The 22,682-nt window shown below is 48.4% G+C and overlaps 1 long non-coding RNA gene across 1 annotated transcript; it reads right to left on the reverse strand.

Moving 5' to 3' along the window:
* Positions 1-18,156: 18,156 nt before the first annotated feature.
* LOC125752607 (uncharacterized) lies at positions 18,157-20,704 on the reverse strand. The gene is made up of 2 exons (XR_007402547.1): positions 20,476-20,704; positions 18,157-18,563 (listed from the first exon to the last, which is right to left on the reverse strand). It is a non-coding gene; the product is annotated as an uncharacterized LOC125752607 (long non-coding RNA).
* Between the last annotated feature and the right edge of the window lie 1,978 nt (positions 20,705-22,682).

Raw genomic sequence — 22,682 nt, forward strand, 5'->3', positions numbered from 1 at the left:
CGGCAGCTGTGGTGGCCACGTGACACGGTTCTGACCAATGAGATGTGAGGAGAAAGTCGGAGGGGATGCCTGGGAAAGTCTATGAGACCACGTGACAGTTGACCAATGAGAAGCAAGGAGAGTTATGGGTGTGATTGTTGGGAAAGTTCAGGTGGCCACGTGACACGGTTCTGACCAATGAGATGTGAGGAGAAAGTCGGAGGGGATGCCTGGGAAAGTCTATGAGACCACGTGACGGTTCTGACCAACGAGATGTAGGCCGGATGGCACGATTTCTAGGAAAGTTCCTCTAGCCTCACTCAGGAAGCCCTCCTTCCTCTCTTTCCTTCCTCCTTCCTCTTACCTTCTTTCTGCCTGGCAAGGGGACGGATGGACTCCGGACAGGCAGCCTGCACCCCGAAATCATCGGGTAATAAGCCCGAGTGTGGAAATGAGCACGCTCAATGCGAGGAAGAGAGCAGAGACACCAAAGAGCCTGAGGGTCTGGCAGCATCTTGAATCGATGTGGGTCGGGTGTGGGTCACCTACCTCGGGACTCGTGGCAGAGACGAAGTCCCTGGGTGTAGTAGCCACTGTGGGAGAGGTTTTCTGTTCTTGCAGCTGGTTGCCTTCCTCGCTGATGTGGTGTCACAAGGAGAGAGCTGGGCCGGGTGAGCAGTCATCATCTTTGAAGCCTGGGCAGGACTGGGGACCGGCCAGGGGTCCTCTGGCGGGCACAGCCTCACCCCTGCTATAAACTTGGTCCCCGTGGCCTCCATTCCTCCTGTGCTGGTCACCCTTGTTCCTGTGCTTACCTGGCAAGAGCTGACCTCTGGAGGCCCCGCCCAGGACGCGGGCTGGGCCCCTCTCCCTCCCCAGCGTCTCCTCTTGTGTCCCCACTGCAGGCACATCTTCCAGTTTTGACTGTTGTGTGACGGAGGCGCAAGCCTTCTACCTCCCCCTGGCTGGAAGCTGACTGCTCTAAAGACAGCAAGTTGAGAGCAGACGACTAGAGAAAGTGAAAAAGACGCCAGAGAGCGGCAGTGGGCGCGGGTGAACCCAGCTGTGCCCCCTGATAGCTTATTCTGCAAACCTCCTGTGTCTGCCTTCCTTCTTGAACCCTCAGTTGAAGAACTGAGCTCAATTTTCTGAGCTAATCCAAGGAAAGGAGAGAGCCTTATGCCGCTGGAGCGTCGTGAAGGAGAACATGGGCTGCTGGCCAGATGCCTATGGCCTCCCTGGGTGTGGACAGGTGCCCTCAGATGGGAGGAGGCCACCATTCACTGCAGCACACGTTTCAGTGGTCTCTTGCCATTTTACTTTTCAGCTATTTTTATCAAAAACTTAATTTTTCCCTGCAGTGGACTTACCGGTCCCTTTGCCTAATGATAGTTCTGATTCTTGGAAGCTGAATGTCATTCGGGTTGTGCCTCCAGTGTGACGGCGTTCTGGGGCAAGGCCTTCTGAGTTCCAACCCTCTCCTTGTACTCCTGAAGAAGCTGTCCCAGAGGTGAGTGGCACTCCTGCCACAGCTGCAACCCCCCACCCCCACCCTGGCTTTTCTCTTCAGGGTTCTGGGCCTCTGCTCTCTCTGGTAAAGAGCAGAAGTGGGTCTCCAAGGAGGCGGACAAGCAGGATTGAGATGCAGAGGGGACAGGTTCCAGCACAAGGTAAGGTCAGGAGCCCGAGAGGTCACAGTCTTTTGTGAGCTCAGGAACAGGGTGACCAGGACAGGAAGGGAGGACGGTAGCCAAAGAAGAAAGCAATAATCTTTTCCAAACTTCGAGGCCTCTCCTGCTCTTCCCTCTCACATGACTTTCCTGGATGTCTCTGCTTCTCTGCTAAGACTCCCAGCATCTGTTGGCTCCTCAAGTTCATAGGGGACCTGTGGACCCCAGTCCTTTGCTGTGACATAGCTGAGCTCTCAGGCAGCTCGCTCCCCAGCCAGCTGCCCCAGAGGGTCAGTATGAGCTCGTCCTGACCTTGGATCAGTCCTATCTCCAGTGAACACCAAGAGCTGTTTGGGGAGGAGCTCCAAACTGACCCTGTGAACCCCATAGAAAGTCCCATGTGTGTAGTGCTGTTGAGGCCTGAATGCTCTGGAGAGGTCGCCTCCAGCACTCATGGTGATGAGAAATTTTTGTGAATTCATGAGCACCTGTTTTTGCCTAAAGAATAAAAAAGACAAACACAAGTTGCCCGTGAGAAAAGGTCCTTGGTTTCATCCTCTTCGGCTCAACCGACCAGTGACATGGCTCGCTGGCACGACAATGACATATATTCACTGTATTAATATTTCGTGAATGGTTAATCTTATGCATCCTCCTTTATTCCTTTTATTTTGATCTTGGAAGGAACACTCATAACCTTTCAATTTAGACATTTTATATTATTCACGATGGAAATCAAAAAGCTTTGCCAGATTGGAGCTGAAATGTCAATTAATTGTCAATTCGTCACATTGAGTAATTGATTAATTGGCACAATGTTAATCTCTAAATCAGTGGTAATAAATTACTTGGTTTTTAATCTTGACCTTCAGAGTGCTAAAACTCTTCAAATTGCCACTGTTCTGTGGGAAAATGACTGATGGAGCTACATTCCTCCCATAATTTTTGTTGCTCCTAAAATTTCTACCTAATTGAGAGTCACAGGAGTGCCTGGAAGCCAGCTGAGCCAGAGCACTCCAGCCTTGCGCCGACGTCAAGGTGGAAGGATGAAAAGTGGGTCAGGGCGCCGGCTGTGCCCAAGAGCACAGCCTGGTTGATGGCTTTGGTGTGGGGTTTTTGGATTTTTTGGTTTTTTTTCAAACCTAATCACTTTAATATCACTTAGAATTAATGTAATAGGTGCCCTATTTACCACAAAATTTATAGCTAAGCGACTGAGAAAGTGTCCTTTTTTCTTTCTTTCACTGTTGAGGCCAAACACGGAATATGTAGTAACTGTGTTCTTCACTGTTCTCAGATCTGGCTTCCTGGGGTTTCTGGTCTCACATCCACAAACCCCATTCTCTCCTTGACCGGAGGAATAAATGCATTCACCCTGACCCCACATGGCTCATAAAGGGTAACGTTTTTGCAAGCTGGAAAGCTTTGGGAGTAGCTCCTTTGAATTTTCTTTCTAAACCAGGGGTGAGATTTGAGGTAGGTCACCTGGTCCTGGGCCTCAGGGCTCCACTCTCAGCCTCCTTTGTCCTTCCCATTCCACTGCTCCCTCTTCTGTGAATGCACAACAGATAGCTCGCGTGTGGACCTGCCACCTTCTGGGGCTGCTTGATAATTAACAGGTCCTCCTGAAGGAACCCCAGAGCTGCCCCTGATGCCCTGGGAGCCCCCACGTGCCCCCCCCCCACCGCTGCTGTCAGCCTCTCCTGGTTGACAGTCCGTGGACTGTCCTGGGACTGGAGCATGGGCTCCTCTGAGGGACCACGGACAATCAGCTGAGGAGTGGTCACGTTGTTACGTGAACATGTCTACACAGCTGGGCTCTCACCACCTGGACCTGGCTACCATCATTCTGCCTTTGGGAAGCCACTCTGGCCTCCCTGAGGGCTTTCCCATGTGGAAAAGGTTTAGGAAGGTAGCGTTGTGTATACATAAGGTGGGATTTCACTTGTTTGATGTTTCTAGGAGTTTCAGTGAGATTCATGGCTTTTCTGGGAACCCCCCACTGTACAACCATCAGGCCTAGGGGCCTCCTGACCCTGGTTTCTCAGGTCCTCCTGGGACCCCACAAGGGACTAGGCCAGGCCACACACAGGGAGATTGACCACCAGCCGGGCCACGGTGGCCTTGAACGCAGCCCCTTGTGACCCAGGCAAGGAGGCCAGGCTGGCAGAGGCAGAGGAACTATAGGACTTGGGGTGGGCGTCATGGAGACGGGAGTGTGTATGTCCTATGCTAGTGCGTTTTGCCAAAAAAAACCTCTTCTGCATAAACATAACCTGTGTCATCTTATTCCCAGAGATGCTAGCTTGCATAAAATTAGGAGGAAACAAGCAGGACACTACAGAGAGGGGTCACCAGACAGAGTCGGGGAGACCCCGCCTGGCCTCAGCTGGCAATTTGATGCTGTGGAAAATAATCCCTCGTGTAAAAGAGACCAGCAGAGTAAAATCCAAATGCTGTGTAGGGACCTGCAGGGAATCATGACTTTAAAAACTCCCTCTTTGGGGATCCCTGGGTGGCGCAGTGGTTTAGCGCCTGCCTTTGGCCCAGGGCGCGATCCTGGAGACCCGGGATCGAGTCCCACGTCAGGCTCCCGGTGCATGGAGCCTGCTTCTCCCTCTGCCTGTGTCTCTGCCTCTCTCTCTCTCTGTGACTATCATAAATAAATAAAAATTAAAAAAAAAAAAATAAAAAATAAAAAAAAAATAAAAACTCCCTCTTTAAATGGCATTTAGGGGACAAGCGGGGAAATCTGAGGATGGACGGCATAGCATGTGATCTGTGGGGTGGTCTGTTGTCTTCAGGGCGATGGTGACATGGTGCTTGTCCCATCACTTCAGGAGATGTGTGCTGACGTATTAGATGTGAAAGTCATGCTGTTTGTAGTTTACATTCAAATGGTTCAGCAAAAAATGTGTACACCCTCGCCCACCCAAACAATACGCCCACAACTACATGGACACGTGTGTATACACACCCACGTTCACATCCACAGACATGTACTGCATGCATACACATGCACATAGAGCAAGAATGTAAATGTGACAAGATGTTAACATTTGGTGAATTTAGGTGTAGGATATGTGAATGCTTTTGTACCATGTGTTTAGTTTTCTGTAGATCTAAAAAAAATTCTTTTTAAAGATTTTATTATTTGAGAGAGAGAGAGAGAATGAGCAGGGGGAAGGCAGAGAGGGAGAAGCAGACTCCCTACTGAGCAGGGAGCCCGATGTGGGGCTTGACCCCAGGACCCCAAGATCATGACCTGAGCCAAAGGGCAGACGCTTCACCAACTGAGCCCCCCCAGCTGCCCCAATTCAAACATTTTTTTAAAAGGATTTTATTTATTCATGAGAGACACAGAGAGAAAGGAGGTAGAGACACAGGCGGAGGGAGAAGCAGGCTCCATGCAGGGAGCCCAACGTGGGACTTGATCCCAAGTCTCCAGGATCACATCCTGGGCTGAAGGCGGCGCTAAACCACTGAGCCACCCAGGCTGCCCTCAAACATTTTTAAAATAAAAAATGGAGTGATAAGCACTGTGCAGGTCAAAGAAAACCCATTCATGGCCTGGGTTTGGCCTACTGTTGCCCGTAGAAAATTCTAGAACTAGTGGTTAATTTAAATTTAGATTTGAATTTTCTTCTTGCATCTCCTAAGCTGCTATAACTTAAAAAAAAATACTTGAGAATAAGTAAAGAAATAGTATTACAAGTTTTTCTAACCTTTTGCTTCCTTCTTCAGATTTCCAGCCATGGTGTCTATTTGGTTGGAGAACAGAGGGCAATAGCCACAGAGAAGGGAAACATTCTGGATTTTCATAATTTATCAGAGAGCTTAGCGGAGACCTGACTTGATATTCTGCATCGTGTGGGCCCGTTTTACTGACTAGGACTGACTACTGCCTGGGTCTGGAGACCAAGGGAAAACGCAGGGCTCTTTCTCTCTGTCACTCCCAGGTGCTGGGTGCTGGTTTGTGTCCAGGACCCTTGGGACAGGAGGTGTCTGGATCCTGTCTGGACTAAATACCCTCCTGTGCATTTGCCTCCCTGGAGATGCTCTTCTGTGGTCCAGTATGATGTGTGCTTGAAGAATGTCCTAGAACATTCTGAAACATTTTCAGCTTGGTTTTTCCCTACGAATGAGCAACGTGGTTTTCCTCTCACTGGGAGCACACCCCAAACACTAGTGTGAGGAGCTCTCCTCCGGGAAGGTGATGACAGGCACAGAGCGGGCCTCCGTTCCTGAGGTGGACTCGGGAGCTTTTGAGCGAGGAATGCTAATTTCCGGGCCCTGTGAGCTGGTTGCCTTGGGCTCCCTTGTGAGCTGGCACCATGTGCGCCCTCTGCTTCTTGGGGGGCTTTGGTGGGGGGCTTTCCTGCCGCTGTGGGAGGAGGGCCGGGCCCAGTCCTCACCCAGCAGGGTCCTCAGCCACCGCTCAGGTGACAAGTGACAGACGCCCATGGCCACTCCGCTGGATCTCAGCCCAGGACCTGGGTCCTGCCCAGGGAGCAGCGGCAGTTTGCATGGTCTCCTGACCCAGCGACTGGGAGGGGACCCGCAGCCCCCAGGACGGTGGTGAGGGCGGGTCTGGTCGGGGCCTTCACCACCTGCTGGCACCGACCTGCTGTCCTCATGGGGCACGAGCACGAGAGGGCTTGGAACTCGCGGCCCTCGGGTCAGAAGTACAGTATAAACACCTTGGCAACACAGGCTGAGGGCGGGGCTGAGGATCGCATGCTCACCGAGCGATCCGGCAAGAAAACCCCGGGAGGGCAAGATGGCCTGGGTGGTGTCCGGGTGATGCAGCAGGAGGACTCCGGGACCCCAGGCCGTGGGGCACAGCTGGGTTTTCTGCTCCAGGCTTGAGGCCCTCAACACGTGCGTACCACCAGATCCATGGTTCTGCGTTTGCCTTTCCCGTGAGACTGGGCTGCTTACAGTTGGGAGTCCGTCCCTTGCTGACCCTTGGTTCCCGAAGACCCCACCCCAATCGGTGTCCTAATGCTTCTGCTCAAGAATCCTCAAAAGGAAAAAAAAAAAAAAAAAAAAAAAAAGAATCCTCCAAGCTCCAGTTGGGGCTTTTGGTGTCCCCGCCTGGGGCTGGGGACTTGAGGCTGCTCCTGGTGCCTAGGACACCCTCCCTGCCGCCTGGCCCCTGCACCCCCAGAGCCAGCCTTGGGCCTCTGGTAGCCTGCAAGGGGCCCGATGCTGCCAGATGTCCTATAGCCCCACGGGGCACCCCCTGCAGCACAGAACGATCTGATCCCAGTGCCGAGGTTGACAACTCTTCCTGCGCATACAGCCCTCTAACCCCGTTCCTAAGTATAGTGGACTATTTATAAAAGACTTTATTTATTTATTTGAAAGGGAGAGAGCACCAGCAGGGGGAGAGGGAGAAGCAAGGTCCTTTCTGAGCAGGGACCTGGATGCAGAACTTGATCCCAGGACCCTGAGGTCATGACCTCAACTGAAGGCGGATGCTTTACCAACTGAGCCACCCAGGCGCCCGAAGTATTATGTATTTTAAGTAAGAACTTAGAGAGACTGCTCCCTTAATTCCAGGCCTGTCCTTCTAGCCAAGGGTGTCATAGGCCTCTTGGGGACGTGTTGACGGGGACGTGAGGAGGAGAGGGCAGACAGAAACCGTGGTGGCCTCGCTGGGCCCTGGGCTCAGTCCATGTGGCTGGCCAGTCAGCCATGAGGATTCAGATTCAAACTCTTTTTCTTTGGTCACAGTATTTGGCCTAAATGATACAAATCATTCCTTTAATTCATCTCCCTTTTTCTATATGGACAACCAGAGGGGAAGTCTGTTTTCTTTGAATGTGTTCTTCCCCTTGCTCTGTGCATGCTCACAGGCATCTACACACCACAAATGAAATACTAAAGCCAATGAACTGTGTTGACTAAACTTGCACTTTAGCAGGTGGCTTCAAAGCCTCTGAGTAAGAGCATGAACATGCACAGAGCTTTGCCAGGCTTCTTCCTGATTCGGCTTCCTTCCCCATCCCCAAATCAACTTCTGACTAAGGTGGGAATGCCCAGTTCTTGAAGGAGCTGCTATCTGTATGATGCAAGCTTGAAGAATGTCCTGGAACAACAGTATACAGTGTGTAGGGAGCATAGTGTGCACAGAGCGAGAGTCGGTGCCAATGAGTAGTGGGGCCCCCACATAGCCTGTGTTCGCCTGCGACATAGACGTGTCCTCCCGTGCAGCCAGCAGCATTGATTTCATGCTTCACCAACCAGAGCACCATGCTGGTTTTGGGGGGGACGCTTGGAGGTGTTAGCACAGACCTCTGGTCTCCCGGGATGGCTCATGAGCGCCGGACAATGGGCTTCTACAGTCGGGGTGCCCCTGACACTATTTATACCCTCATTTGCCAACTTGCCCTGGGAGCAGAGGACGGACGGCTCACCCAGCTTCCGCTTGTAGGAGTGACCCCACACATGGCTTCGGTTTTTCCATGCCCACTCAGATGCTTAGCACCCACATCCCTCCCCCAAGGCAGGGGGACAGAGGTCAGGTGGAGAGGCAGTGATCACACTGCAGGGCATGGCTGTGCTGCTCCAGCTTCTGCTCCTCTCGCTGTGCTCAGCTCCTGCCCTTGCGGCCCACTCCTGTCCTGAGACTTCGTCCTTGGGTTTCGGTGGGGGGTGTCCACAGGGCCCATGGAGACCAGCACGGGGGAGACAAATCGCCCACTTGTTTGACAGGGAAAGGGCCACAAATCAGCATGGGATGTGCGAGGGACGAGGGAGCGGAGGTCGGGTAGCAATCGGAGAGTGATGGGGGAGGCCGATGCACTCAAAACCCAACCCCCGCATTCACACCTAAAAATATAAAACTGTCAATTTTCATTAAGGCTGAAGCAAAGGAAATCTAGATGGTGCCAAATAATTAATGACTTTTAATAACCCTAATAAATTTGAATTTCATCGAAACCGTGTTGCCTACCATGGACGAGCTCTAGGAGAGTGGGGAGCTGTTAAGGGGATCCTAACACCTGTGTAAAAATGGATGCCACTGACATCCTTCCCAGGTACATCAATTATAATTAAAGAGTAATAAGAATGCCAAAATGGACTCCTTTAGCACTTTGATACATAGGCCTTTGCATTTAAAATTAAATCCATTAATTGTAACTACTGTACTTTTGTGATCCTGCAGGTAGCGCACAAACTAATTCATGGTTTTGGCAATCACACAGGCTTTGCTAATTAAGGATCTTGATTTATCTCACATAGGGAGGGCAGCAGGAGGGTGCCCAAAATCACACTGATAAAGGGTCATTAGATCATTTTGCTCCAGACATTTTAGGAACTGATCATGAAATATGTTCTCGAGAACCTGGACCAGAAATGACTGGGGAAGACGAAGTGGCATCCAGCTGTCCCAGAGCTCGCAGGAAAAGAAGCATGGTTTTCTCTTGCCTGCGTGCTGGAAATTTATTTTAAAATAAGAGATTTTTAATGGCACTTGGCATTTTTTCTGACTATTCGGGTGGCGGCCATTTTGATGCATCCATTTAGACTTCAGCCCACAGAGGCTAGAGGGGGAGACAGAGGAACCGGCCTCCCAGCAGCCCAGGCGGGCCCGTCTGGAGGATGACGGTGGGGCGGGGGGCCGAGGGGTGGCCAGCCTGCCGCTTGGCCCGAGAGAGCAGGGAGCGAGGGAGAAGAGGTGGCTCCGGGTGGGCGCTGCTGGCCCTCTGGTGGGAGGCGCCGGGGGGAGGCTGGGTCTGCCTTCGGGACCAGGGCCAGGGCCCCCAGTGGGTGGTGGCCAGGGCGGTGGCAGGGAACACAGGAGGGGCCCCCGTGGTGGAGGCCTTGAGTGGGGAGACAGGCCATCTGCCTGGGAAGGCTGCAGGTGGAGGCTGCAGAGGGGAGGCCACACAAAGTGGAGGCTGCGGGGAGAAGCTAGGCCCTGGGCTCCCGGCCGAGGCACTGCGAGGGTGATGTCCTGAGGAGAGTCCTGGAAAGGGGAGAGGCTTGTCAGAAGCCGACAGGCCCTGTGTTGAGTCCAGCCCCCGTGGGATGCCCTGACCCCACTGAGCGGGTGGGGTCCCCTGCTGTAGAGGTGGGGGGATGGTGGACAAGAGGTCCAGCAGGTGGATGACCAGCCCCCGAGGACTGTGTTGTTCCCTGATGCTCCCGCTGCCCCTTTCTGGCTGTCCCCTCACCTCCAGTGTCCCCAGGGCAGTCCTCCCTGGTCTCCTCTGTCAGGCTGGCCGGGGGTCCTCAGTTTGTAGCTCTCAACGCACTGCATGTCCTTGAACCAACCAGTAAGCCTCTCAGGACGGGGTCTCCCTCCATCATAGTGCATGGCCGGTGCCCTCCTCATGAGCCTGGGACAGCCACCACGGACGGAGTGTGGCTGGAATCCTTCTCTGTCCCTCAGCCAGGTGCAGCCTCCCCTCCTGATTTCTCCAGAAGCAGTCTCACCAGTTTCTGCTGAAAATCCTGAATTGTCTCCCCAGGAGCCCTCAAAAAAGCTCTCTCCTTCAATGTGAAGCTCTCCCACATATCTTAAATAAAAAATATACTTCTAGTAGGCAGAGTAATGCCCCGTAAAGAGGATCGCGTGGTAGTCCCAGAACCTGTGACTGTCCCACCCTAGAGGGTGAAGCGGATGAATGTGGATGTGATTATTTAGGGATGCTGACCTGGGGAGATTTTCTGAACTGTCTAGCGGGGCCCACGGCAACCCAGGAGTCCTTATAAAAGGGATGCGGGAAGTCAGGGTCAGAGGAGGAGACGTGAGCACAAGAGAAGCAAGAGCAGTGTGGTGGCCAGGAGGCTGTGAGCCAGGGGACAGAAAAGGCAAGATTCTCCCCCAGGCCTCCAGAAGGAGCCAGCCCTGCTGGCAAGCGGGAGTGTGCAGGACCTCCGAGCCTCAGAACTGTCACATGATGGGTGTGTGTGTTTTAGGCAACTAGATCCACGGTCACTTGTGATGGCTGCATGGGAACTGATACAACACTTATATTCCCATCTCCTAAAAATGAAAACTCAAGCCTTCCCTGCTCCGTAAGAGCAAAGCTCAATAGAGTCAAGAGGCCTTACCCAGCACCCCAGGAAGTGACAGCCTCGCCGCTCAGCGGGGCCCTGCACACCTGCACACAGCACATCTGTCCACGCAGTGAGGACCTGGAAGGCCACCCCCCACCCTGTTGCCTCTTTCCTGCGTCTCTCCCCCAACCTGGCCACCAGCCGGTGCTCAAGGGAAGCCCCTAACTGGCACGGATGGTGTATTCAATCTTTACCCTAAGACTCTCTGAAGCCACAGTCTGAGATTACCTAATACCTAATAACCTGATCACTTATTCAAAATAATTGACACATTTGGTAACATAGATAGGACATTCTCTGCTCTTGGATTTTGAGGTTTCATGCTTCCAGTTTTCATTTTCACACACCCTCACGATACATTCAGTATCTTCACTCAACCACATACTGTGCTATTCGTACTTTCTTTTAAATCAAAAAGAGTTAAAAGTTATGTTAATCTTGAGCGGTTTTTCAACTTATTGTTTTAAGACTTAATTCTTCGGAAGGCCCTGGGACTTCACAAACTCAGGTGTGGCGTTGTGTCAGGTATAGCAGATGTGTGGCTATGGTACAGGGCGGCTGTCATGCACCTGATGGATTGGCCGTAGAACGTGGTGCGCGTGGACCGGAGAACAGCACCCGGCTTGCACCAGGTTGTGTGAGTCTTCATAAGGTATGTGAAGAAATCTCATATCCTAGCTGCTTCACTCACAAAATACTGTTCAAACTGTCACAGGGCAGGTCTGAACAATTGCTAGCAGTGTGTGGACAGGAAAGGAGATGAAGGTTTTTTCAGCATCAGATTGCATTACCCGTGTAGGGAGAAGAAATGTCCTAAAAAGCAGGGATGTGTGGAAATGTGTCAGGAATGGCAATTTCTAGAGCAAACAGCTACATGAAGTTGTTATTTTGGTTTATGAATTGCTTGTCTGGAAGCAGAGAATCCTGACAGCGGCCTTCTGTCCAGGCCCGGGAACAGAACTAGTAACTGAAGATTAAGTTTTTCTTGATTTCATTTCATCTCACAGGCTGAGTATATTTTATGGGTTTCGTGAAAGGCATGATTTATGCCTTGAGACTCCTGGAAGGGCTCACAGCTTTTAAAAATAATTTCTGAAAATGAATTTCTTTTTGGGGTCACTGACTCTACTGTGTAGCTCAAGAAGACTCAGGCATTTCCAACAACAGAGAGTTAAAATGTTCCCCTCTTCCTTCAAAATTCATTTATTCCTATGGAATCTTAAAAAAAAAAAGTCAATAGTATCCATGTAAAATACGCATCTCTTATCTTTAACATATTCATGCTCCTATCCCCCAGCATTTATCTCAGCACCTCATCTGTGGTAGGCGAGCCATAGACATTGGCTGACTTAATTTCGGGGAGCCTACAGATGCCTCACCAGATGGAGGTGCCAGGCAGGCTGTTGTTGCCTCAGAGCTGAAGTCCTCACAGAGGTTGTGATCAGCATCAAGGTCAAGGTTGTGGAAAAGAGCCCATACCCAAGCCTATGTACATATTCATCACCTCATGCAATTACCATGTGTGTCGAGGAAGTAGAACCTTTAATTTTTAAGATCTGTCCACTTTGGAAATTTCAAGCATACGGTATAGTATTGTTAACTAAAATCACATTGCAGCTTATCAGGCCTCTAGGACTTACTCATCCTGCGGAGCTGCAACTGCGTTCGGCAACCAGCACCATTCCATTTGCTGGCCCCCACCCCAAGCCCAGCCCAGCCCCCCAGCAAGTGTCACCTGTGCTGTGTCTGTAGCTCTCACTGCATTAGATTCTACCTACAAGTGAGGTCATGCGGTCTTTGTCGCAAATGGCAGAGTTCCCTACTTTTTTTGAGACTAAATGATATTCCATTGGGCATATAGGCCACATCTTTTCTACCCATTCATCCATGGAAGGACACTTGGGCTGTTCCCCCAACTTGGCTGTTATGAATAATGTCACAGTGAACATGGGGCGCAGATCTCTTCGAAATTCTGATTTCAAATCCTTTGGTGATGGTGTATACCCAAAAGCGGAATTACTGGATCATAGCGTAGGTCTATTTTTAATTTTTTGAGGAACCAGCATACTGTTTTCCATAATGGCTGTGCTAATTTACATTCTCAGCACCAGCGCACAAGGGTCCCCTTTTTTCAATAGGCTCGCCAACATTTGTCACTTCTTGTCTTTTTGATAATTGCCATCTTAACAGGTGTGAGGTGACATCTCATTGTGGTTTTGGTTTGCATTTCCATACTGATGAGTGACATCAAGCACCTGTGTGCCTATTAAGATCCTTGGTCCACTCTTTCATTGGGTCATTTGTTTTTTGCTCCTTATATATTTTGGATACTGACCCTTATCAGGTATATGATTTGCCAATATTTCTTCCAAATCTGTAGGCTGGATTCTGCTCTGTTGCTGGTTTCCTTTGCTGTGGAGAGGTATTCCAGCTTGATGTTGTCCCACGGGGTTATTGTTGCTAGGTACCTGCGGGCGGCCCTCCACCCCCATCCCTGATGGGGTTTTGGAAGACCTCTTGAAAGCAGTTGGGGGGAGGCTCCCTCGTGTCCCCATTCTCCCTGTGAGATGCTCTTCCTCCCTGGCAGGATCTAAAATGGTTAAGGAGGGATAAGCCCTTTGGCTCCCAATGCTGCTGGCCTTGCCCCCGGCCAATCCTGGGCTCAGATGGAGCAGACACCGCAAGGGGATAAACAGGAGGAAGGAGAAGGAGTAACGGGTGGGTGGGGGGGTGAGGGGAATTCCCAGGGAGAGTTTGCCCCTCACTGATCCTAAGAATTCTGAGTCAGGCCTAGGAAAGGGGGGAAGGGGCAACTTTGATAACAGATAATAATGGAGACAGGAGGTAGGTGAGGTGAGGTCCATGTATTACTCTCTCGTGTATTACTCTCAAAACTCCCTTCAAATTCCTTGACTATTTATTTATTTACTTATTTATTTTTCTTAACTAGGCTCCCTGCCCAGTGTGGAGCCCAACATGAGCCTTGAACTCACAGCCTTGAGATCATGACCTGAGCTGAAACCAAGAGTCAGATGCTTAACCAACTGAGGCACCCAGGCACCCCAGATTTCCTTCCTTTTTAAGGCGGGTTGAGAGTCCAAAATTCCTTTTTCAACCCATAACTTAAAAACTTGCCCTGAGGAGCCTAGCTGGCTGAGTTGGTAGAGTGTGCAACTCTTGACCTCAGGGTTGCAAGTTGAGCTCCACGTTGGGTGTTTTCTTTAAAAACAGAAAAACCTTCTTCTTAGCTTATCAATCTTCATTGATAGTAAACCAAAACTTGTCCCTACGCTGCTTAGCACCCTCCTGTTGGGGATCAGAGGGGCCCTCTGGGGCACTCTTTTTGGAGGCAGAATCCAGTTTACAGTCTTAATCACAGCCTTCCAGGGATGCCCCCATCTGTCCCCCAGAACATTCTCTCCATGCTGGGCACTGGCCCCACCACGCTCCTTTGGGTCACCAGGGGCCACAACTGCTTTGGCCTCAGGGCATCCCTCTGAGCTATTCCCTGGGTCCCGGATCCTCTTCTTCCACATTCCCTCCCCACTGCTTCCTAACAGTGAGGTGTCACTTAGTCACCTCCGCAAAAAGGCTTTCCTGACCTTTGGTCAGGCATTGTCCTCTACCCTGCCCCCTGTCAGCGTCACACCATCCATCTTACTTCCCTCCAAACCCGGGTCATTCTTCATGTGTCCTCAGCCTGGAGAGCTCCCGAGGGCCAGCACCTGGTTTGGGCTTCTCCTGGCACTACTAGACAAGAGCTGGGCGCAGGGCAAGTTTCAAGACACTTTATCAAACGGGGACACAAGGCAGACACGAGAGGTTGGTGGCACCCATTTGATACCCCAGAAATATTGAATGTAAAAACACCTACCTGGTTGTTAAGTTTCAGGATATTAGGGTGACGATCCTGCACATTTCTGTGGTTGGAGGAACAAAGTTGTGTGCAAAGGATTGGAAGTCAGAGCCTCATCAAATCCTCAAAATCACCAAGGTAAATGATGAGACAGTGAATCTAGTGCTCTACATCCAACCAAACTATTACTTACTTACATGTGAGGATAGAAAAAGACATTCAGAGACACTGAAGATCTCACAAGATCGACCTGTCTTACATTCTTCTCCACCAAGCTATTGACAGATGTGTTCCACCCAATGGTTGAACCAGGCCCTAGGAGATCACATTTCCAGAGAAACAGCTGTGTCCTCCCAGAGACAGATGTAGCTGACAGGTGTGACTGCATGTGTGACTGAAGGTGTGGCTGACAGGTATAACTGACAGGTGTGGCTGACAGGTGTGACTGACACGTGTGGCCAACAGGTATGGCTGACACGTGTGGCTGACAGGTGTGATAGATGTGACTGGCACATATGACAGATGTGACCAGTAGATGTGAATGACATGGGTAGCTAATGGATGTGACTGTATAAAAAGATTATTGGAAACATTGGGAGACATTTTATAGGGCTGCTGGAGGTGAAGACATGGATATTTGAAAGATAAAGAAATACATAAAAAATTAGACAGTTATTGGGACACCTGTGTGGCTCAGTTGGTTAAGTGTCCAACTCTTGGTTTCAGCTCAGGTCATGGTCTCAGGATCACGGGTGTGGATCGAGCCCTGCTTGGGGCTTTGAGCTCCACACAGAGTCTACTTAGGACTCTCTCTCCTCTCACTGCCCTTCCCTCTTGCTCATTCACACTCTCTCCCAAATAAAATAAATAAAATACTTTAAAAATTAGGTTTTTTTAAAGTAAGCTCTATATCCAACATGGGGCTTGAACTCATGACTCTGAGATCAAGAGTCAAATGCTCTACCAACTAAGCCAGCCAGGCACCTCAAAAATTAGATATTAACTTTTGGGAAAAGGTTATATAAGAAAGGAAATACCGTCGTAGTATAGATTTATTGTGGTGTCTAGTATGGGAGCCATGAGACACAAGTGGCAATTTAAATTAGAATTAACTAGATTAAACACAATTCGGTTCCTCAGCTGCGTTGGTCACAAAAGCTCGTAGCCACATGCATTTAGTGCCTTCTGTATTAGCTCAGATACAGAACATTTATGTCATCACAGAAAGTTCCGTTGGGTAGCACTAGCACAGAACTTGGGTCAGCAATGAAAAGTATTTACACAGAGTCATAATGATGAAAACACTAAATGTGGATATACTATAAAATTGTAATATATCTGAGGTGCCTGGGGGACTCAGCTGGGGAAGCATCTGTCTTCTGCTCAGGGTCAAGTCCTGGGATCGAGTCCTGAGTTGGGTTTCCTGCTCAGCAGGGACTCTGCTTCTCCCTCTCCCTCTGCTCCCCCTGCTTGTGCTGACTCTCTTTCTCAAATAAATAAAAATTGTGATGTATCTGTCCTGGGGAGATGGGGAAGGGGAAGGGGCACAGAGAGCTGCAATCCTCATCTTTAACCCCACGTCATCTAATGTAGCCAAAGTGTTGAAGACGGACATATCAGGGGCTAGCTGATAATGCATTTTATATAGAAATGAGGAGGGAAATAGCCAGAATAAATGACTAAAAGAATTAAAAGTGGCCACCCCTGAGGATTGTGGATAAGGTAAGTTGAGACCTCATCAAAATTTTTTTATGTCTACAAAAAGCTGTACGTATTTAATGCATATAACTTGATGAGTTTGGAGATGAGTATACACCCATGAAACCATCACTGTGATCTATGCCAGAAGTCTATCCATCACATGAAAAGTTTTCTCCCACCCTCTTATAATAATAATTATTATGTTTTTTTGGTGACAAGAGCACTTAAAAGATCTATCCTGTTAGCAAACTTTAAAGTGTGGAATAGAGAATTGTTCACTCTAGCATTACGCTCTGTGGTCGCTCTGTAAGACATCCATGTCCTGTAACTGGAACTTTGTATTAATTACTCCCAATGTCCCCCTTTCTCCAGCCCTTGGCCACCACCGTTCCACTCTCTCCTTCTATGAGATGTTTTGTTTGTTTGGTATTGTTCAGTGTAAGGAGACTTTACTGAAGTCAGTGCTTCTGTAAAGAGACTGAAGACACTGTCCACATAAGACATAATGTTACATAAGACTGTAACATTTGGCAGTTTCTCAAGGAAATGTCAATAATGATGATGCTCACGCCCACAACCGTCGACAATCACATTTTAGAAGCATTTTCAACCATTTTAAAGAAATGCTTATAACATCGTTGTATGCTTATATGGGTTTCAATAGTTTGAATTCTTCACATATAGGGCATTAGCAGTATTTGTCTTTCAGTGACTGGCTTATTTCGCTGAAGATAATGTCCTTCAGGTTCAGCCACGTAGTCACCAATAGCAGGATTTCCTTCTTTTTTTGAAAAGGCCGAATAGAGGGGCTCCTGGGAGGGCTCCAGTCGGTGAAACATCTGCCTTCAGCTCAGATCATGATATCGGGTTCTGGGTTTGAGCCCCAGGTCGGGCTCCCTGCTCAGTGGGGAGTCTGCTTGTTCCTCTCCCTAGCCCCCCTCCTTGCTCATGCTCTCTCTCTCTCTCGAATAAATAAAACCTCTAAAAATAGATAAATTAAAATAAAAGGCTGAATATACTTGGTGAGATATGCACGTCACATTTTCTTTATCGGTTCATCCACTGAAGGAGCTAGGGCTGTTTCCACACCCTGACTACTGTGAGTAATGCCGCAGTGAACACGGGGTGCAGACACCTCTAGGGGATCCTGATATTACTCCTAGAGGTGGGACCGCTGTGTCATATGGTAGTTCTGTCTTCCACAGTGGCCGCATCAGCGTGCATTCCTGCCAGCAGCGCCCAAGGGGGTCCCTCTTCTCCACATCCCCACCAACACCTGTTGTCTTTTATTTTTTATTTTATTTTTTTATAATAGCGTCCTCGCAATGGGAGAGGCTATCTCATTGTGTTTTTATTTATTTATTTATTTTTTATTGGTGTTCAATTTGCCAACATATAGAATAACACCCAGTGCTCATCCCATCAAGTGCCCACCTCAGTGCCGGTTACTGTGGTTTTGATTCGCATTTCCCTGATTTGTGAGCCATGTCGAGCAACTTCTTGTATAACTGTGGGCCATTCATCTGTCTCCTTCAGAGATATACCTGTTTGGTTCCCTTGCCCGTGTTTAAATCTGGTTGTTTTTCTGTAATTAAGTTGTAAGGGACTCTTGCTTTTGTTAAAAGCTTTGCAGTACTCTTTGATTTTGAAAACCATGTTCGCATACTCCTTTGAAAACAATAAAAAATAGTAAAAAACACGAGAACTGCAAGCCACATGGTACACTTGGGAGACAGAATGCTGGGGAACGCACATGGAAGATAGAATGGTGCCCTTGGGGCCACAGGGAGAGGAGGGACACGCAGGAGTATTTCCCCAATATCTGACAGTTTATTTATTTATTTATTTTGAGGGAAAAGGGTGTAAAGCAAGTGCAGGAAATATTTATTTTATTTTATTTAAATTCAGTTAATTCACATATAATGTATTATTGGTTTCAGAGGTAGAGGTCAGTGATTTATCAGGTTTATATAACACCCAGTGCTCCTGACATCACGTGCCCTCCTCAATGTCGGAAATATTTCTTAAATGTGGGTGATGTATAGACAGCTATTTGCTATGGCCTCCGTACTTGCGTATGAAATACTTCAAAGAATGAAAGAGAAATTCCCCCTTACAATGAGGTCTGCGGTCCATTTCTAGCAGAATGCATTAAGGTGGGCTCTTTCGTAAATGGGGCAGGGATCATCTGAGTCAAGCCTGGAATATCTTGTCATCAAGAAAGCTGTCACAGGTGGCACGGTTGATGCCAGGTGGGCGTGGAGGCTGGGCACTCTGAGCATCTGGAAAAAGAATGATTACCGTGGGATAACCACATCAAATGTATTTTCACTGACGCTTTATAAAACCTTTGCTGTTACCCAGTTGGCCCAACTACCCTCCACAGGACTGCTCTGGCTTCACACACCAGTCAGAAGTTTGGGGTCTCCAGGGCTACTCTCACTTCTGACCAGCTGGCTACAAATTCTGGACCACCCTCAGGTTCATTAATTCAGCCTACATAGAAAGTCTAGAAAAAGGGATCCCTGGGTGGCTCAGCGATTTAGCGCCTGCCTTCAGCCCAGGGTGTGATCCTGGAGTTCCGGGCTATCTGCATGGAGCCTGCTTCTCCCTCTGCCTGTGTCTGCCTCTCTCTCTCTCTGTGTCTCTCATGAATAAATAAATAACATCTTAAAAAAAAAAGTCTAGAAACACTGGCAGAACTCAGGAAAGAGTGATCCTTAGGGTTATAGTTTCATTAAAAAGGATGCAAATCAGAACCAGGCAAAGGATGAGGCACAGCCCAAATGCTGTTGCCTTGTTCTTAGGGATGCATGGCCCTCCCAGCATCTGAGCGTGACTATATACTCAGAGAGCCTTGCCAGTTCTTACATCTCTGGCTCTCTGGCATCTCCTGCCCCTGAGGAGGTAGTGGATCTTGTCTGGGGCCTTCCCCACACACACACCCCAACCACATTTGTATAAACCGTCATGTGTCATCCACATGAAGAATGGGGACTTGGGATCCCTGGGTGGCGCAGCGGTTTGGCGCCTGCCTTTGGCCCAGGGCGCGATCCTGGAGACCCGGGATCGAGTCCCACATCGGGCTCCCGGTGCATGGAGCCTGTTTTCCCTCTGCCTGTGTCTCTGCGCCTCTCTCTCTCTCTGTGACTATCATAAATAAATAAAAAATTTTTTTTAAAGTTAAAAAAAAAAAAAGAATGGGGACTTGCCCAGCACGTGCAACCTCCAGGGTTCAGAACACATGTCCAGGGGACAGGGACAAAGGCCCGCCGAATTCTTTATGACACTGCTGGTCCTTTGGAGAATGCTCAGGAGCCAATGCTTTATTTTCAAAGCTGGTGGACAAAGGTAGAGAGCCAATCAAGCATTTATCCCTCTTTGCCTTTTTTATTGTCTCAGGTTACCAAATCAATGAGGGGAAATTTTTCTTAATAGAAGTTTGTCATTAGTAAAGAAAGAGGGAATGGACTGGAATCCATGAACTGGAATCTCTTTGTCCAGCACACACTCATAGAGGTTGAGTGATGATGGTGACAACAGGCACCAGCATGTTGGTGAGACTGCTGAGAGGCAACAGGACAACCAGCATGACCAGCCTCCTGACGCTGCCCAGGCCCACGGATCTCACTGGTTTCATCCCCACCACAGGGATGAATTTTGTATGACAGGCACCAGGGACCTGGTGTCTTCAGAAATGAATTGTTGAAAAAAAAAAAAAAAAAGAAATAGAAGTGGAATTTAGAGATTATATTATATTTTAGAGACATCTCCACAAATTGCCACCTGTGAACATCATTTGAATCCTGACTCGAAACAAAGTAAAAAATTATGAGGCCCTCAGGGAATCCAAACACTGCCTGGATATTGGATAGATTAAGTAATTATTTTTCATTTCTTTAGGTGTGATAATAGAACTGTGGTTATAGTCTAGAAAAAGAGCACTCCTTATCTTTTCAGGAATACAGCCTGAGGTATATATGGAGGAAATGGTGCAGTATTTGGGGTTAGTCTCAAAATGATCTGGGGCTGGGAAGAGGACAGGTGGCCAGAGAGGAAACACGATCAGTTATGAGTTGGTACTGTTGAAACTGAGTGATTGATCCAAGAGGGTTTATGATATTTGGCTCCCTACTTTTACATATGTTTAAATTTTTCTCCAATAAGAAGCTTTAAAAATGTCCATGTTGTTACCTGGGCAGAAGAAGAAACATTGATGTGTCATCGCTCACTTCCAGATCAGCAGCTAAGGCCGTGGGAGCAGGGGACGGTCAGGTCAGGAGTGGCCCCCCGCCAGGGCCTGGCAGTCCTGGGCCCCAGGTCCCTGCGGGAGGTCCTGTAAAGGGGACCAGGATGGCATGAAGGAGGGCAACAGGCTGCCGCTTGGCCCAATCCTGGGTGTGTTCTGCTGAATGTCCTCCCGGTCCTGAAATGTAAGGGAAAAGGCTCTCTTTGAAACAAGATTGAGATAATGTTAGGATAATAAACAAGGCATCATGATATTAATGTAAAGAATGAGAATTGGAAATTACATCCACTCGGATAATTTTCTTGACTTCTCTGGGTTCAAATTTTTTAATCTGTAAAATGAGAGGGTTGGACAAGATCCATGGCTATCAATCTTTGTGCTAGTTAACATTGATCTATTTAATATCTGTATGTCAGTCTTTGCACCTCAAAAATACATTAAATATTTTAAAGTAATCACATTTCCTCAGGAAAAATATCATCATAAACCTACTTAACAATTTAATTTGAAAGATGAGTTACAGGTGGATTATGAAGGCTTGCTTTCTAGTGTGACACTGAGCACTTGGACATACATTCATGGCTCTGCATTCATTTATTATTATATTCTGCTTTTTTTGTGTGTGTGTAGAAGTGACTATAAAACCCAGATTCCAGGATATGATGTTCTATTGCACATCAATTCTATAATTTTTAAAAAGATTTTATTTAGTTATTCATGAGAGACACAGAGAGAGAGGCAGAGACACAGGCAGAAGGAGAAGCAGGCTCCCTGCAGGAGCCCAATGAAAGACTAAATCCCAGGACCCTGGGATCACAACCTGAGCAAAAGGCAGATGCTCAACCACTGAGCCACCCAGGTGCCTCAATTCTATAATTTTTTAAATTATGCAGTCCCAGGACATACGCTCTTAAATAGCTTTGAATCCAATCACAATTTCCAACTTCAGGAGGAAAACATCCTTGCTTGAGGAGCCTAATTTCGCCCTCCCCTGAGCCAGCAGTCTTGTGATTATTTTCTGAGGAGTTGTCATGGGTGGCAAATGACAGAATCAGCCACTGCCTTCACATGCACACCAGATTTCATGTTTCCTTTCTGTGGCCGTGATTGTGCCATAGCAGAGAGGAGTTTTATTGAGTCCCCAGGTATATGACTGATGGAATTGGAAGTGGAGACTCAAACATACCTGTACACCAATGATCACAGCTTTATTATTTACAACAGCCAGAGGTAGGATAGCTAAATTCACAACAGCTAAAACATGGAAGCAATCCAGGGTCCACCGATGGAAGGATGGAAAACTAAATGGGAAATATCCATACACTGGAAATTACCAGCTTTAAAAACGAAGGAAATCCAGACACTTGCTACAGTACGGGTGACCTGCATGGGCCGAGGGAAATAAGACAGTTGCAAAGGACAAATACTGCACAATTCCACTTTCATGAGGTCCCTGGCACCATCAGATCCATAGAGATGGAGAGTAGAGGATGGGCATGGGGAGAGGGGCAAGGAGTGTTAGTGTTTTATGGGGTCATAGTTTCAATTTAGGAAGATGGAAAGTTCTGGAGACGGAGTTGTGATGGCTGCACAACAATATGGATGTACTTAATGCCACAGAACTGTGCACTTTAACATGGTTAGCACGGGGGGCATCTGGCTGGCTAAGTTGGAAGGGCGAGACACTCTTGATCTCGGGGTCGTGAGTTCAAGCCCCATGTTGGGTGCAGAGATTACTTATATAAGTAAATATTCTAAATAAATAAGCAAATAAATAAATAAATAAATAAATAAATAAATAAATAAATATAAAATGGTAAATATTACGTTGTGGGTATTTTGCCACTAATAAAAAAATGCATAAGTACAAAACAGGTTAGGTTTAGCTCATTCCTTAGACCCCATCCCTTGACTGGAGGGGGTGTGGGAAAGTCCTGAAGGAGGGACTGAAAACAGTTCCGTGGCCCTCCTCAGAAAGCAGTCAGCTGTGTTTGCCCCAACCGCTGTTGGTAACACAAAGGTGCCAAGCTGCTCCTGGGCTGCGGGGAGTGGGCTAAGCGTTTGGCTCAGGTCATGAGTCCTGGGATCAAGCCTGATATCTGGCTCCCTGCTCCAGGGGAGTCTGCTCTTCCCTCTCCCTCTCCATGTGCCC

The sequence above is a fragment of the Canis lupus genome, chromosome 16 (genome assembly GCF_003254725.2).
Source record: "Canis lupus dingo isolate Sandy chromosome 16, ASM325472v2, whole genome shotgun sequence".
In the NCBI taxonomy this organism is placed as follows: Eukaryota; Metazoa; Chordata; class Mammalia; order Carnivora; family Canidae; genus Canis; species Canis lupus.